This window comes from Equus asinus, chromosome 4, assembly GCF_041296235.1.
Source record: "Equus asinus isolate D_3611 breed Donkey chromosome 4, EquAss-T2T_v2, whole genome shotgun sequence".
In the NCBI taxonomy this organism is placed as follows: Eukaryota; Metazoa; Chordata; class Mammalia; order Perissodactyla; family Equidae; genus Equus; species Equus asinus.
In genome coordinates this window covers 87,218,816-87,235,607 of record NC_091793.1, presented here as the reverse complement: position 1 = coordinate 87,235,607, position 16,792 = coordinate 87,218,816, and the positions used below count along the sequence as shown (strand labels likewise).

Genomic DNA, 16,792 nt, shown 5'->3' with positions numbered 1-16,792 from the left:
CATGTCTTGGCTATTGGGAATAATGCTGCAGTGAACATAGGGGTGCATAAATCTCTTTGAATTGTTGATTTCAAATTCTTTGTATAGATATCCAGTAGTGGGATAACTGGGTCATATAGTATTCCTGTTTTTAATTTTTTGAGATAATCTGCATACTGTTTTCCATAGTGGTTGCACCAGTTTGTATTCCCACCAGCAGTGTATGAGGGTTCCCTTTTCTCCACATCATCTCAAACATTTGTTATTTTTTTGTCTTGTTAGTTATGGCCATTCTGATACGTATAAGATGATATCTCATTGTAGTTTTGATTTGCATTTCCCTAATAGTGATGTTGAATATCTTTTAGTTTTTTTTTGTTTTTTTGAGGAAGATTAGCCTTGAGCTAACATCTGCTGCCAATCCTCCTCTTTTTTTACTGAGGAAGACTGGCCCTGAGCTAACATCTGTGCCCATCTTCCTCTACTTTATATGTGGCACACCTGCCACAGCATGGTTTGACAAGTGATCTGTAGGCCCACACCCAGGATCTGAACCAGCAAACCCTGGGCGAAGCAGAACGTGTGAACTTAACCACTGCACCACCAGGCCAGCCCCCTGAATATCTTTTCATGTGCCTGTTGGCCATCTGTATATCTTCTTTGGATAAATGTCTCTTCATGTCCTCTGCCCATCTTTTGATCAGATTGTTTTTCTTGTTGTTGAGTTCTTTATGTATTTTGGAGAGTAACCCTGCAAGGGAATTTTAAAGAGGCAGGATGGGTGGGAATGCCAAATGCCACAGTCTAGCAGAGTGAGGAAGGAAAATAGGTAATTGTTTGGTTATTCCCAACCTTAACAGTGGCTGTTTCAGTAGGGTGATGGCTAAGGAGGCCAAGTTGTGGTAATTTGAGTGTTGAGTGGAAGTTGAAGTGAAGACAATGAGCCTATTTTATTGTTTTATAAAGCATGACAGGGATATTTGGTAGGGTTGAAGGAAGTGTGTTATTGATGAAGGAGAAGGCATCAGTGCAGAGGAAAAGATTGAAGGTAGAGAAAAAGGAGAAAACTGATAGAATGCCTTAGAAAAGGCATGAATGAATAGGATTTAGTGCACAGATAGAGGAATGAGTATTGGAACAGAAGAGGATCAATTGCGAAAAAGGAGTGAGTGTTGAGATATGAGAATTTTGTATGATAGAGTGGGTTCTTTTACAGGCAACAGCTAGTTTAGATGCAGACAGCTAGCTAGTTTAAGCAAAAAGGGGTATGTTACACTCTACTTAATTTCCAGAAGTGCCAAGAAATCAGACTTGACTGTTAAATAAGCTAGGAACAACACAAACCAAGAGAAGCACTCAGGTATACTGTTCTAGTAGAATATCCACTGTTGCTTGCTACTTGGAACCTATGATACCATGGATCATTTAGTAGAATATTTCTGTGATTGTCTCAGAAGAACAAAATGCCTTCGCTATGAGATTTGATCTCATTGTAGGTGGTCACCACCTTGATTTGCTCACTCTGCTTTCTAAGTCTTGCATGGATTTGTCTAGTTAGTTGAACGTGGGTCCCCTGTGGAAGCATGATGCAAGAGCTTCTGGGAAATCTAGTTTTTAAGTTTCCAGGCCCTATCATGCAGGAAGTTATAGTGCATGCTAGAAAGGGGTTAGAGTGCAGGCTGGGTGGTTCTGGCTCTTGATCTCCCATGAGTTGCAGTCAGGATCACCCAGGGCAACAGTCATCTGAAGGTTGGACTTGCCTGGGCCATCCACTTAAAGGATGGCTGACATATAAGGCTAAGTTGATTCTAGCTATTTGGCAAGAGGCCAGGTGGGCTGCTCTGCCAGGCTATTTGTGTGTCTTCATGACATGGCAACTGGCTTCACCCAGAGCAAGTGATCCAAAGGAGCAAGGAGGTAGCTGTAATATCTTTTAGGACCTAGCCTCAGAAGTCAGACACCTCACTTCCATTGCATTCTGTTTTTCTTTCAGACCAACCCTGATACAGTGAGAGAGGGGACTACACAAAGGTGTGAATTCCACGAGGTGAAGGTTGAAGCTGGCTACCATGTTCCTCCCCATCCCTACCCTGCCTTTCTTTAACAGCAGAAATTGATCAGAAATGGATCAGATTTGTCTGTAGAAACACAAAACAGAATTCTTTTAATTGAATGAAATTTGCCAAGAATTTGTATAGAATGTGGTTCTTTGTTAAATATTAAGGATACAAAGTACACAGTGTCCTCAGCCAGTATTTTAAAATATTCAGAAATGCTGTTCAGTCACTTCTTCTCAGCCTTCTCCTCCTCTTAAGACAAAGTGTATATCATAAAATCATAACTCAGTCTAGGCGTGTGTGTTTTGATTCTCTGAGATAATGAGGTTGTGATCCTTTGTCTTCCAGAATAGCTCTCCTGTCCTCATCTCTGAAATGAAGAGGTCTGACTAGCTGTCCCTATAGTCCTTTTCCTGTCTTAATTCTCTAAGATCCTGACTAACTTTGAGAATTGGATGAACATCTCTGTGATGTACTAGTTAGAAGTAGGCCATTTTCCAGTGCCTCGGTCACATCCTCTTGTTTATTTCTTTCATATCGTGTATCACAAATTGAAATGATGTCGCTGATATGCTTGTCTCCTTGCATCCTTCCTCCCCTTCCCCAAATTAAGCTCCAGCAGGGCAAGTTTTGTCTTGTTCATTGCTGAATTCCCAGCACTGAATGCAGTGCCTGGTACGTGCTTAGAGGTGAATGTCTAAATAAATAAATTTTTGAGAGAATACTACATGATCATTATTTGAAATGGGCCATCTTAAAAGGTTTTTTTCTCCTTCTACTTGATTTATGTCTTTTCAGCCTTTCTCTTATTTTTTATTCTTATTATTTTTTGGTGACATCAGGATCATCAACGTGACTGTGAATGCTTTCCCATCTTGTTCAAAGTTGGTGCCTGGAAGGTTCTCCAACCTGGTTTTTTTCTGATATAGGTTATTCGCACTCCGTGATTACTGTTTAAAATAATTCTTTCAAGAAATGTGTTTGGCTAATCTTCTGATTTTGTGCTATGTAATCTGTTTGGGAGCCACATTTCTTATTCCTTTGGTAGCTCCTCTTTGTTGCTTGTCTTATAGGATCCTTTTTGGATGAGTTTCTATGTTAGTTTTGACCCTGTCAGTATCAATATATTTAAGGATTTTGACTTTAATAAATACAGAACAGGAAAGTCACAATATCCACCCTTGGGTATGTGGTATTATCTTATTCTCTTTGCTGCGCATGACTTGCAGAGAACATAGGACTGTACGTTAAATAACAGTTTAAACTTGATGTAATGCTCTCTCAGAAAGTAGTGTTCTTAAGATGTTTACCCCAGATCTACAAGTGTCTGTGTACCTTTATTGTTTCCCTGGAGGGAAAACCCCAAACCTGGACTGATTATCCATATACATTCCAACCTGCCTCTGAGATTTTAGACTAACCTTCTCAGAGGTTCTTGACAGTGTTTTGGATTTTAGACCTTTTTGCAAATCTAGCAAACTATTGACCTTCTCCCCAGAGAGATAGCTGTTTACAAAGCCCCACAAATTCTACATATGTCCTCCAGGAGTGCATAGACTCCTGAAGGCCATCCATGAACCAAGGTTAAGGACCTCTAATCTGAATCATTATTATTATTGTTACTATTTTTTGAGTTATAGTTGATTTGGGAAATCCTTGGAAAGACTGAAAAAAACTCGTATTAGTTAAGACTCAGAACATTTCTGTTCTTGGAGATTCTTTTCCCGTCTTGGAATATCCAAGAATCAGACTACTGGGTCATTCAAGTCAACTCTTGTCAGGATTCAGAATTCAGGCTGGGTTTATTTTGAAGATAACTTTGTTTTTCATGATCTCACAGGTACCTCTGCATTAGCCACATTGGACATATGTAAAGAGGGTCATCAGTATATCTGGATCATCAGGTGAGCAAATGGGACTTCATTTTTATTTCTCCTTCCATGCAGTTCTCTGGCAGTATGTGGTCATTTTTTATCATCTACTCCTTACTGCAGTGTGGGTCAGTAAGATGATAAATATTTCTAAAGAGAAGGAAGCAGGCTTTCTTAAGTTTTACCAGATTACTTCTTTTGCTGCTTGAAGTCAGATTTCTTTATTTTTATTTTATCTCATTATTACTTCATATACACACTTCTATGGTAGATAAAAATTTCCCACTCTTCATTTTATGTATATACTTTGGAGAGTTGTGGACAGCTCTCATATTGCTCCTTGGTTGTCGGCCAAGTTATACACATGTAACTCCTTTAATCTTTCTTTGTAATTCAGTTGGCTTGGCTGCTTTTTCTAGATTTTCCCCCATTTCGTCTGCATCATTAATAAATAGAAAAAGCAGGCTATTGCCCAGCTTCTTCCACACCTTTCATTCTTTTTGCTTCCTGGTTTTGCCTTATACTCCTTGTTGAACTAAAGCCAGCCAGGCATCATTCTCTGGACTACTTTGGCAATACATGAATGCCTCGCCTACAACTATCAGTGTCCCACGCGGTAATGGCATCAGCAGTATATGCTAGAGGAAAGAAAGGAAATGTGAAAGGAGAACAGTGAGGAGCAAAATAATGCTTTCTTTGATTATGTGGCAGACTTACCCTTGCCACCCAGAGGAAATCATTGTACCTGAAACCTTTACCACAGGTTTTGTCGTCTCAAAGTATTGTGCACGGGCACTAATTTGAATAATAAGAGAAATGTATATTGTTTGAAGTTTGGCCACTGTTCTCACTCGGTTTGTTCCCCACATTCTGCTTCCCCCACCGCCTTTCCCAACACTGATCGTGACTTGCTATCAGAATCTGTGGTCATGAACAAAACTGGGCAGGGGATCGTTTTGTGGGAAATTAGATAGGCTCAGGTGGTAAATGCTCCATGCCTCCATGTGTAACATCTGAGGCAAGTGCTTTAGTTCTTGCTATTTCTGTAACAGCCGTTGGTCTTCTTTTAACAGCTGATTCAGGAGAGATGTGCAGGAGGAAGGGACTACTAGACCTTTAGTGCTATTCATCAACGCTGTATTAGTTTCACAACGTTTTTCCCCCCTGATTGGCAGGGAGAAGCATACTGCTTCTAGATGATGCTGAGCTTGGTGTAAAATGTGCCAGCATGAGATCTGGGCTTGTCACAGTTCATTCTTTCTTTTCATTTGGTTTGTAGAAAATGGACCGCTACCTTTACTTATCTTGTGCATTAGAGAGAAAAGGTCATACCTCTAGGAGCTAATGGCTTATTGGTGTTTTTAGTCACCAGATTCAGGTAGAATATTTAGTTGAAGCTTACAGCAGCACACACTTGACTTTCTCGTTTGTGTTAGCTTTGCTTCTAGTACAGAATTGAATAGGATAGAGGAGACGGTTTTCCTGTTTGTGTCTGTGGCAACTTTCTAGATGATTTGTGGTTTAATCCTTTAAACGTTTTTGATCGTTTATGACCTTTTTCTCTGTAAAGGCATAAAATATTCATATTCTAATGTTATAGTCTTGTAATAAGATTAATTTTGGAGAAATCAAGGTCAGAATAGTAGCTGACACAGTTGCCTCTAAATAGTGACCTAAAAATTATAACAGTTATATTAGTTCTTTTTAGCCAGACTTTATGGCCTTCCGTCATACCATCAGATTTTAAATAAGATTATGTGATCGTGAGTCATGTACTTCTTGGTCTCTGGCCTCTTAAACAGGTAAGTATATGACTTGGATCCCTTTGAAGTCTGATTTTTTAAAATGTTAATCTCTCACATGGTTTTTAAACTGTCGACAACAGTGTACTTACACTAATTTCTTTAGGCAATTGATCCATTCTTCAGCATAACTTTTATTTCTTGGGTCTTTTCAAGACCTGTCAAAGCAAACAAAGTGCTAACCTAACTTTAAAGGGACAAAAAACTCCCCTCCTCAGTACTACGTTATTCTTTGTTCTCTGTGTGCATCAAAGTGACAATCCCACACTGTCTCAATTGAGGGAGTCTAGCACAAAAATAAAAAACCGCCTGGCACTGTTCTAGGCTGGCAGCCAAAATGTTTTGTGTAGCTTGGTTCTGGCAGTGGTTTTCATAAGGCAGAGGGTCTACCCTCCCAGCATCACCGAAGGAAGGCAAGCAGCCTTAGTCTTTCCTCCTTACACCATTTCTTTTCCTCGTCTTCCTCTTTCTTGATGTAGACCACCATCATGAAAAAATATTTTTTCTTAAATAGAAACATCATTCTCCTTACAATTTCCACATATAGTAAATGGCATTGTTTCTATAGAAGCTTGTGCTAAATTTGCCTTTTCCTGCTCTCTTAAAGATTTCCTTCACAGTTGCATTTTTGCCACTCTTTTCAGAAAACGCTTCTGAATATTGCTAACTTTGGACATGTTGACATAGTATTTTTGATTGGTTGGAATCTTGTCTTGCTTCACAGCTTATTATGTGAATGGAAACTCTTGAGTGATATTTGCTTGTATTATATGGACTTTTATGCCAAGATATCTCTTGTTGAGACCAAAAATCCTGTCATTGTTTTCTATTTTTGTCTAAAACTCAGGGTCAGTTCATATCTTTTACAAATTGAATACTCATTTTTAGAATGTCTGATAAGTATTGATAGATAAGCCAAGCGAACTTTCATTAAATATAAGGATGTGCATTTAAAATTTTTTCCTTTGAAATTAAAATACAAGGTAAAACACAGAAGTATTTTTAACTTTCTCAATTATCTCTAAATTATAGAGACCTACTATTGGTGACCTACTGTTACAAAGGGTGTGAAAATGTAGCATTATGGTTTTTAAGTGATGATTTGAGCAGGAGACTAGATTTTCACTATGAGCAAGCATTGTATGAAATTTTGTAGAATATTCCTCAAAATGTAAATGTGTTTTCTGTTGTATTAAGCAAAAACAAATAATTTACTTTCTAGTGATCTATTTTAAAAATTAGTGTTGTTCAATCAAGATAAGAATAGTTAAATAAGCAGAATATGTTTTCTTAGGAGGAGATTGATATTATTTTGACTGATTGTTATTTTAAAAATTGTCAATGATTTTTGGCAATAAGAAAATCACTTTGGGAGGAAAAACTGATGTATTTTTGTAGCAGTGTAACAAATGTGACTGAAAAGAAAGTAAACAATGGTTCGTGTCAGAATTATTAATGTGAAACATTTTTATATGCCATATATATTGGAAAATATATGTGTTATGGATACATTAAGATAAACTTGTGCAATCTAACAGTTTTTTTTTACAGATTTATTTTTAATTTAGCAAATGCTTTAAAATCATTAAAAGGATTCGTAGAACAGGTATATCAAAAGTATGCATTAAATAAACTCACCTGCTATTTTCTCTCCTTCTCAAGGCAGGTTCAGCAACATATTGGCTCATTACTTTAACAAAACAAACAAATACTCAAATTGCTTTGTGTGTATAATGCACATGTAATAAATGCTATGATTCCTCATTCCCCCAGTGCTGTTTTTTTTTTTTTAAACTTGTGTTTAAGTGGCTTTTTCTGCAGAGCAGCTACAATGAATCTGGTTGGGAGGCCTGTTAGTTATATTAATTAAATCTTTAGGTCAACATTTTAAGATGAGAATTATGACATTTTTGAGAAGGAATGCCAGTGAAATTGTCTTCTTTTCTCTTGGTCCAGTTAAGTGCATGAATGTCTGTCTTGAATCCTCTGTGCCAAGGTCTGATAATATTAGAATTGGTGGTTAAAGATAATACAGACAAAAAGCTCTTTCATTCTGTATGTTCACATATGTTGAAGAATGTTTATTGTATATTAAATACTTTTCACAGACTTTAAATACATTTTCTCCACTGGTGTAATTTTTTTTGCAATTAAGCCCTTTATCTTTTCTGTGGTAGGAATATATCTTTCAGTGACTTAGGAATTGCAACATGAATTGTCCTATTTATTTGTTTATTCTAACTATACACAGAGGCGTAGTAGAAATATATTTAAGAGCTATAATGTTTGAGCACATTTTTTGGTAAATGCTGTTGAATTTTTCATTTTTTTCCAGGTAATGTTTTCTGTAGTTTTGTTCAATTCAGAACACATATTAAAACTCCTATATCTTTATAGTTTGATATTATATAGTTTGCAGGAATTATGGTAGAGTAACTTAATCATTATGTTTGTAGAAACATAGAAAAATAAATTTATTAAGGGATGCCAGCAAAGTTGGATAGGTACTAAATTTATTGTTTTTACTAGGATCTTATTTTATTATATTAAATAGCATGCTTATAATTATAACTAGTATTTTATTTCATTTGAATATCAGTACAGATTTTAACCATAACTCCTAGGTAGGTGATTTGAATATCTTGTTTGATATCAAATATTAGTAACATATAATGACAGTGATTTCTAAGTTGATGTGGTCAAAAATATGAGTGATCTTTCCTTAAGCATATGGTATGTACTTCAGTGTTAAAATTCAGTAGAGAGTATCGCATGAAAGAGTATATGTTAATTCAGTATTTTGATTCCCCCCCAATTTTTGATATATGTTAATTCCCCCTGCCCGACATTATATATTATCATCCTGTAGAATGCTTTCACAAGTATTTCCTGTTTTCTGCGGCATCTCGCACTGCTCACTTTTTATCCATAGTACCATATGAGTTCCCCATTTTCAGGTTTGCACTGCATATTTTAAGCTGCTGATAGTGTACGTCGATTGCAAGGTAAAGTGACATTTAGCTTTTTGAGCTAGTTGCATTTTTAGCATGAGAGCAGGTTGTTGTTGTTTTTTTCCCCCATCCTAAATCTTCTCATATTTCCCATTAAAATAATCTTGCTAACATTGAACAAAGAAATTCAGAGATTTGGCAACAGCAGCAATTGAAATGCATCAAAAAGTGGCTACTACAATACAATTTTATTAATGAATGATCTACATTGGTTCCAGCTGTGTCCATGTGATTAGGCCTTCATCAGGCAACAATGGGTATTTCCCTATTGCTTTTATTTGATTTCCAAGAATGTGTCATCTGTTACATCAGCTCCTGCCAATATGCCCCCTGTAAAAGTGTTTTGTTTTTTTTTCCTTCCAAATTTCTGAAGCATAAGTTGAATACCCACACATAGCCCTGCTGAAATATTGTTTCTAGTGAATTGTGGCCTAGGTTTGTGTGCCTGGTGCTGCATACCAAAATTTCAGAATATAAAATAAAGTAAATGTTTATTAAGTTTATCAGTACATTTTTGGAAGTGTGGTTGCCTGGTAATGCTAAAGATAGACTATTTTCACTTTTACGTTTCCATCTTAATATTTTATTACAGTGGTATAATGTGTTATAGAGGTGGACAAGCTTGCAGATTGAAATGGGGATCGTCCAGATTGTTCCCTTCCCTGGACCATATGGTATAGTTCTAAAAGCCTTTTGTACGCTGTCTGTTCAGTTTATTGTAAACTCAATCTTTAGTGCACCTAAAAAGATAACCAAATAAAAGGAGCCTGGGAAAAAGAACTTCATATCATGTAAGGGTCCTAGAAATATTTGTTTTAAAGGAGATAACTGCAGATGAAATTGAAAGTGAGATGATATAAACAAAGGAGACTTGCCATTCTCTGAATATCCTTTTGAGTTCATATGGATTGTCTTTGAATGCTGATTTTAAAATGAAGGCATTTATGTTACCTGATTATGCTTACCATCCGTATTTATTCTGTTCTTACACTCTCATGAAGAAGAGAATGTAGTTTTTATCTATTTTACAGAGGAAACCTCTACCTGTGAACAATTCCAAGGAATGTATAAGTCCTAGGTTGAATGTATAGGTGCTTTTTTTTTTTTTTGACTGATTTCATTGAGAATTTAGGGCTAGAACTTTCAATTATTTCGCTTTTAGCCGTTACCCATATTCAGAGATAGTTGAAAAATTTCTAATTCTTTTTCCTTTCTTTTTTTCCCTCCACTTGACCTATTATGGTTCCATAATTCTATTTTAGGAAAATAGGATAAGCAATTTCTTATCCCATATGTTAAGACTGTTTAAAAGCTGGGAATGAAAGTGATTTCTTCTGACTCTCACTCCCCTTTCTTCCAAAGTAAGCTACTGTTAGAGAAGAGTATTAGACATTACCCATTGCTTTTTGGCACAGGAGATTGCAAGCTGAAATTCTACCAAATGGAAAAAAAAAAGGAGAGCCTGTGAAGAACACGATTCTTTACTCTATCATTACCCTGAACCACTGAAAGGGTAACTGAGAGGAACTCAAATGTTATTGGAATGTGTAATTTTCCTTTGAATGGCCACAGTGAAATATATTTGAACAAAAAGGCAGAAAAAGTATATGTGGCGTATGGAGTTGATGGTGATTGAAATTAATGAATCTTTTCAGCCCTGTACAATAGGAACTATCCCAGGAACAGTGCACGTTTAAAAGTTTCCAACAGAAACTTACATAGAGAGATATTATTACCTTAGGGAGATTATTAGAGATAGATGGACTATCACAATAATATAATAATGCTAGTGGTAAATTGGACATAAAATATTCTTTGGATCTATATTTTTCAAGTTTGAGAAATTTTCAAAAACTGAATCACTGATTTCAAGTTGGGAGGGAGTCTTTCCTATTTAAAAAATACTGTTATTTTGTGGTCTTTGATTTATTCTGGAGCTGTTTTCTAAAGTGCTCACACAATTGAAAACATGGTTTTCAGCTTGAAAGTATACATTTTCAAATAAGCTAGGTTCCTCCTTCCTTCTCTCTCTCCATTCTCCTTCCTTATTCCTTTCTTCCTAACCTTCAGCTATTTATTTGTATGTGTATATTACATATATGAATGATATATACTATACTATAAAAATGTTATTGTATAGGTTTGGGAATTGAAGGTTTCAGTTAGGAAGATAAATAAAAATCTTGTAATGACTGTGCACAAATGGATTTCCATGGAGGAATTAGAACGTGTTTATTTAATCTAGATTACTGAAAATTGTAGGAAAATAGTGGAATTGTACATTCAAAATAGTTTTCATTTCTTCTAGCTGGGAAGGACTAGATTGTATCTTAAGTCAAGGATGGAAGAGCTACAGAAAGTCTAACTTAAATATCTCCTCTTTGCTGTAGTTTCCTTTTAATGGTAAAAATGCCTCTGGCTCCAAGTATAGTCATGTGCCGCATCACAACATTTCACTCAATGATGGACTGCATATAGGATGGTGCTCCCATAAGATTGTGATGGAGCTGAAAAATTCCTGTCACCTAGTGACGTCATAGCCATTGTAACTTCCTTGCACAATGCATTACTCATGTCACTTGCTTGTGGTGATAAATGAAGCTGAGAAACTTGCTGGTGTAAACAAACCTACTGTGCTGCCAGTCATATAAAAAAAAGTATAGCACATACAGTTATGTACATTACATAATACTTTATATTGATAGTAAACCACCATGTTACTAGTTTTTGTATTTACTATACTATATTTTTTATTGTTATTTTGGAGTATACTCTTTCTACTTATTAAAAAAAAAGTTACTGTAAAACAGTACACAGTGTTATCCTGGTAGCAGCCTCGTACATCTTGTGTTTACTGTATCTCTTGATTGCATAATTTCTCTTGTACTTGATTTAATCTCATGTTGTTTTGTTCATCATGGCCCCTAATTGTACAAAATCCACTGCTGTTGTTGCCAGGAAGGGGCTACATGAAGTGATTGACCTGGAAATGAAATGAAAAGTGATTAAGGACTATGAAGGTGGAAAATCAGTGATGGTTATTGTTCAGCCTTCAGGCATGTCCCGTTCTATGATAGCTACTATCTTGAAGAACAAGAACAAAGTGATGGGAGCTGTTAAAGGATCTCCTTCATTGAAGGCAATGAGACTAACAAAAATTCGAGAAGCACCTGTATCAGACTTGGAGAAACTTCTACTGACCTGAATTGAAGACCAGACACAGAGTGTATCCCTCAACAGCATGACAATGACAGCCAAAGCAAAATGTTTGTCAGTGATGTTGAAAGAAAAGGCCGGACCTGACTACAATGTTAAATTTACTACTAGCTCTGGGTGGTTTAAACAATTCAGGAATTGTTATTCGTTACATAATGTGAAAGTGAGTGGTGATTCTGTGAGTGTTGATGTGAAGGCAGCTGAATAATTTTTGGAAACTCTAGATAAGCTGATTGTGGAGGAAAATTACTTGCCAGAGCAAATATTCAGTGTGGATAAAACCACCCTATTCTGGAAACAGTTGCTTGAAAGAACTTTCATCCTTATGGAAACCAAGTCAATGGCAGGGTTTTAAGGGTTTCAAGGGTTTCAAGGGTTTTAAGGACAGGATATCAGTCTTGTATGGGGACAATATTGCAGGCTACAAATTGAAACCCTTTGTGATCTGGCACAGTGAGAACTCCAGGGCCTTCAAGCATATCAGTAAGCACACACTACCAGTATACTACAGGAGCAATAAGAAGTCAAGGACCCAGCTCCTCTTCCAAGATGCCCTCTTGAATTGCTGCCAGCGAAATGGAGAAGTACTCTTTGGAGAGCAACATACCTTTCAAGATTTTGCTTGTTGTTGATAATGCTCCCAAACATCCTCCTTTTACTGGTGATCTTCCTTCGATATCAAAGTGATTTTTCTCCCTCCAAACACCACCTCTTTGATCCAAGCAATGGGTAGAAATGTATAGCAACTTTTAAGGCCTACTACCAGAGGAGGACCCTTGCCCAGGCTATTGCTACAACTGAGACACTGAGAAGACACTGATGCAATTCTAGAAGGATTACAACATCTATGCTTAGGCTTGGGATGATGTCACCAAGGAGTGTATGAATGGCATCTGGAAGAAGACACTCAAGAGGTTCATCCATGACTTTAAAGGATTTGCCAAGGATGAGGAGGTTGCAAAAATCAACAAGGCTGTGGTTCAGATGGCAAACAACTTACCCTGGGTGTGGACGAGGATGGCATTGAGGAGCTCACAGAGCTGGTTCCTGAGCAATTGACTAATGAGGGGTTGTTGGAACTGGAAGAGGAATGCATAGCTGAAGAAGAGGCAAGAGAAAAGGAAACTGCAGGAGAAGAAAAAGAAGCAGCAGCCCCAAGGAAATTTGCAGTGAAAGGTTTAGCAGATTTTTCAGACTTCAACAAGCTCCTTAAAATGTTTGAAGACATGAACCGCAACATGGGAAGGTTTTCATTAATAGAGGGGAATATTCATGGTCCATTATTTGCTTACAAGCAAATCTGTGATGGAAAAAACAAACCAAGCAAACCACCATACACGTATTTCTGAAAAGTGACACATCCTCAAAAATAGCATTAGGCAGGTGCTTCAGGAGGTATTCCAGAAGAAGGCATTGTTCTCGTAGGAGATAACAGCTCTATGCATATTCTTACCCCTGAAGACCGTGCAGTGGGACAAGATGTAGAGGTGGAAGACAGTGATATTGATGATCCTAAAGGGTTAGGGTCATCCTAAAGCCTAGGCTAATGTGTGTGTTTGTGTGTTAGTTTTTAACAAAAAAGTTTAAAGAGTAAAAAAAAAAATTAAAAAATTTAAAAGTAGAGAAAAAGTATACCAAATAAAGATATAAAGAAAGAAAATATTTTTGTATGGCTGTGCAGTGTGTTTGTGTTTTAAGCTAAGTCTTGTTACCAAAGAGTCAAAGAGTTAAAAAAAATTAGAAAGTTTATAAAGTAAAAAAGTTACTGTAAGCTAAGGTTAACATTATTGAAGAAAGAAATTTTTTAATAAATTTAGCGTAGCCTAAGTGTACGGTGTTTATAAAGTCTACAGTAGTGTACGGTAATGTACTAGGCCTTCACATTTACTCACCACTCCACTCACTGACTCACCCAGAGCAACCTTCCGTCATGCAGGCTCCACTCATGATAAGTGCCCTATAAAGGTATACAGTTTTTATTTTTTATGCTGTATTTTTACTGCACCTTTTCTATGTTTAGATATGTTTAGATACACAAATACTTACCATTGTGTTACAGTTGCCTACAATGTTCCGTAAAATAATGTTCTGCACAGGTTTGTAGCCTAGGAGCAATAGGCTACACCATATAGCATAGATGTGTAGTAGGCTATACCATCTAGGTTTGTGTAGAGATACACTCTATGATGTTTTCATGATGACGAACTTGTCAATGACACATTTCTCGGAATATATCTCAGTTGTTAAGCAACACATGACTGTAGTAGAAAATCTTACTATGACTTAAATGAGTAAGAGTTTTATTTGTCTCATGTTGTAAGAAGTCTGGAGGCAGTTTGTTCACAAGTACCCAGTGCCGTCAGGGACCCAGGTAACATCTTCCTTCCTCACCATGCTTTTGCCTTTGCACATAATTTTTGCCATTCATTTCACAGGTGACTTTTGTACCTCTAGAAATTGTGTTTACTTTCAAGCAGGAAGAAAGTGAAGGATACTCAGAAGCCTCCTCATGGGGAGCTTTCTCTTTTTCTTTAGAAAGGGGTGCCTTACTCATAGGGACTTCTGCCTATATCTCGTTGGCCAAAAGTGTATCACATAACTACCTCTAGAATGAGATAAAAGTATTGTAACCATCCTGCCTGTATTTTGGAGGAAAGCGTGGAGAAGGGCAATTGGAATGAGTGTTGAGTGAACCATCCAAAAGTTATCTGCCATACTTCTTCAGTTCTTTTCTATAGTTAGTTGCTTGGACTTTTGAATTTTCTGGGTACTTGGTTTATATAGTAACTTGCTGTTGGTTTCTTTTTGACATCCAATAAATATGTTTTGGTATTGTAAGGTTATGTTTCTGTGACTGAGGACAGAACTGTAATTGGGTGATCTTGTTGTCTTTACACTTAGCACAGTGCCTAGGTGTAGGCCCTCAATAAACACTTGTTGAATGAATATTAAGAAATATATTTGTTCATATTGTTGGTATAAATCATTTATGCGTATAAAGGGTACAGTAATATTTTTAATTTGTGAGGGGTTGTGGACTAAGTCTTATAGAATTCTTTGTTATTGCTAAGGGGACATCAATGTAAGGATGTCAAAGTTGTTTTGAGTGGAAGATATTGTTACAAAGGTTATGGGAAACTCCTCAAAATGACTTAGTATCACTGCTTTGGCTGGAGCACATTATTCCATGTGTAAATGACAAACATAATTTCTTTTTAACTCTATGCGCAGACTGTTATTTAAACAAGGATATTTTGTAGTATCTGTATATTAAGATCTCAGTTTTTGAAGAAATAAGCAATTTGAATTTATTTATAAAATGAACAAGTCATTTGATAATTTGTATTATTGATGTTGATTTGCAGGAAGGAGTTATTAGATCCTTGGTACCCTCATGGCTTTTGTTACGTGTGCCGTTGAGAGGATTCTGACTCCTAGCGCCCCTGTGTAGAGCAGAACTGTCTTTTTTGCACCATCCTCTCACCTTCTTGCGCTATGTCAGACAATGCTTTGCTGCTCTTCATAGGATTTTCATGGCTAAGGGCACACTAAATCAGATTTTATCCTAGATGGCATTTTGGGTGTATTATTTCTTCTAATTCTTAGAGTGACAGCTTCATATTTTCTCAATACAAATGCAAATAGAAAAACATGTCCAAAAGAAGCCCTAAGTCATTTTCACATCTGTTTGCTTTGCCCAGAACTGTCTCAGAAGAAAGCAGGCTACCTCTTCATTCAAACTGCAGCCGAAGTGGCTCCGACTGTAAGTCGGTAGTGTGAATCAGCGCCTCACAACTCCTCTAATGTCTAACCTAAATTCCCTTTGTTATATCTCTGTTCTGTTTCTGTTATTTTGATCTCCGAGGACAGGGCAAACAACTCTCCAGTGTCTCACATACAGCAACCCTAGATAGCACCACTTTAATAATAAAGGGATAATAATTTATCCGTTTTCATTCATGATGGCAGGGCTGTTTGTACCTTAATTACTAAAACAACCTGTGCATGGATAGAACTTATCTCAGAGCAGGGAATGTATTCAAGTATCTGGAACTCAAATTTTCTATCTGAGCAGTTTATAGTCACTGAAAATAAAGGAAGCCCTTTTAACATTCAGGAGCAGTCCTGGGAGAGAGTTCCTACATAATCACAATTTAGGGAAGAAAGTTTCCTAAATCTGGACTTAGAAGTGGGTATTGCTAGTCAGTCTCTTTTGGCCCTTAAGCTGCTCTTTTGGTCATACTTTAAGAAGTAATAATTTGTATGCCAACATTTTGCACATAAAAATATTACCTGTAAAAGTTCAGCCATGTCTTACTATTTTCACCTTTGTATTCTCAGCAGTCAGTACAGTATCTGCCCATAGTAGGCTCTTAGTAAATATTTGTTAAATGAGTCATTTTAGTATCCCTTGGTAATGCTTCCTAATATAGATAGCTTTATGCTTTGCTGCATTTCTCCATTTCTTTTTAATTTTATTTTATGCTGCCCAATAAGCACTTGTAGTTTACTTTTGTTGTCTTTATCATCTTGTTCAATGATATCTACAATGACTTGGAACTTATTTGAATAGCTGAATACAGTAGTAGTGCTTGGACAATTCACTTTATGATGATGCTGTAACTTTCAATCCAGGAATACCTCTTTTTTTCCCCCTCTTTTGTAAGATGAAGTCTTATTGTAGCCTGTGATGAGAATTCAGAATACATTAATTGAATGCCTTTTGTGTACAAGGTACTTTGCTGGGTTATGCATAGATATAAACATGAATGTACACAAACTTTGCTGCCATGGAATTGAAATCTGGTTGGCAAGATACATATGTATTATATGGTACATATGTGTCTCTCAATATA

At 36.6% G+C, this 16,792-nt stretch overlaps 1 protein-coding gene across 43 annotated transcripts in view; it reads left to right on the top strand.

Annotated features, from left to right (window-relative positions):
- Positions 1 to 16,792, top strand: part of GTDC1 (glycosyltransferase like domain containing 1) — a 424,168-nt gene that overhangs the window by 95,718 nt on the left and 311,658 nt on the right. For 30 of the 43 annotated variants that reach the window (XR_011502793.1, XR_011502792.1, XR_011502788.1 and 27 more), the window contains one exon: positions 3,877 to 3,940. The exons of 6 other annotated variants lie outside the window; for them this stretch is intronic. The gene's annotated coding sequence lies outside the window, so the exon portion shown is untranslated. Of the gene's footprint in view, positions 1 to 1,972; positions 2,033 to 3,876; positions 3,941 to 16,792 lie in introns of all 43 variants that reach the window. 7 more of the 43 variants (XR_011502796.1, XM_070507618.1, XM_070507622.1 and 4 more) reach the window with 3 other exon arrangements.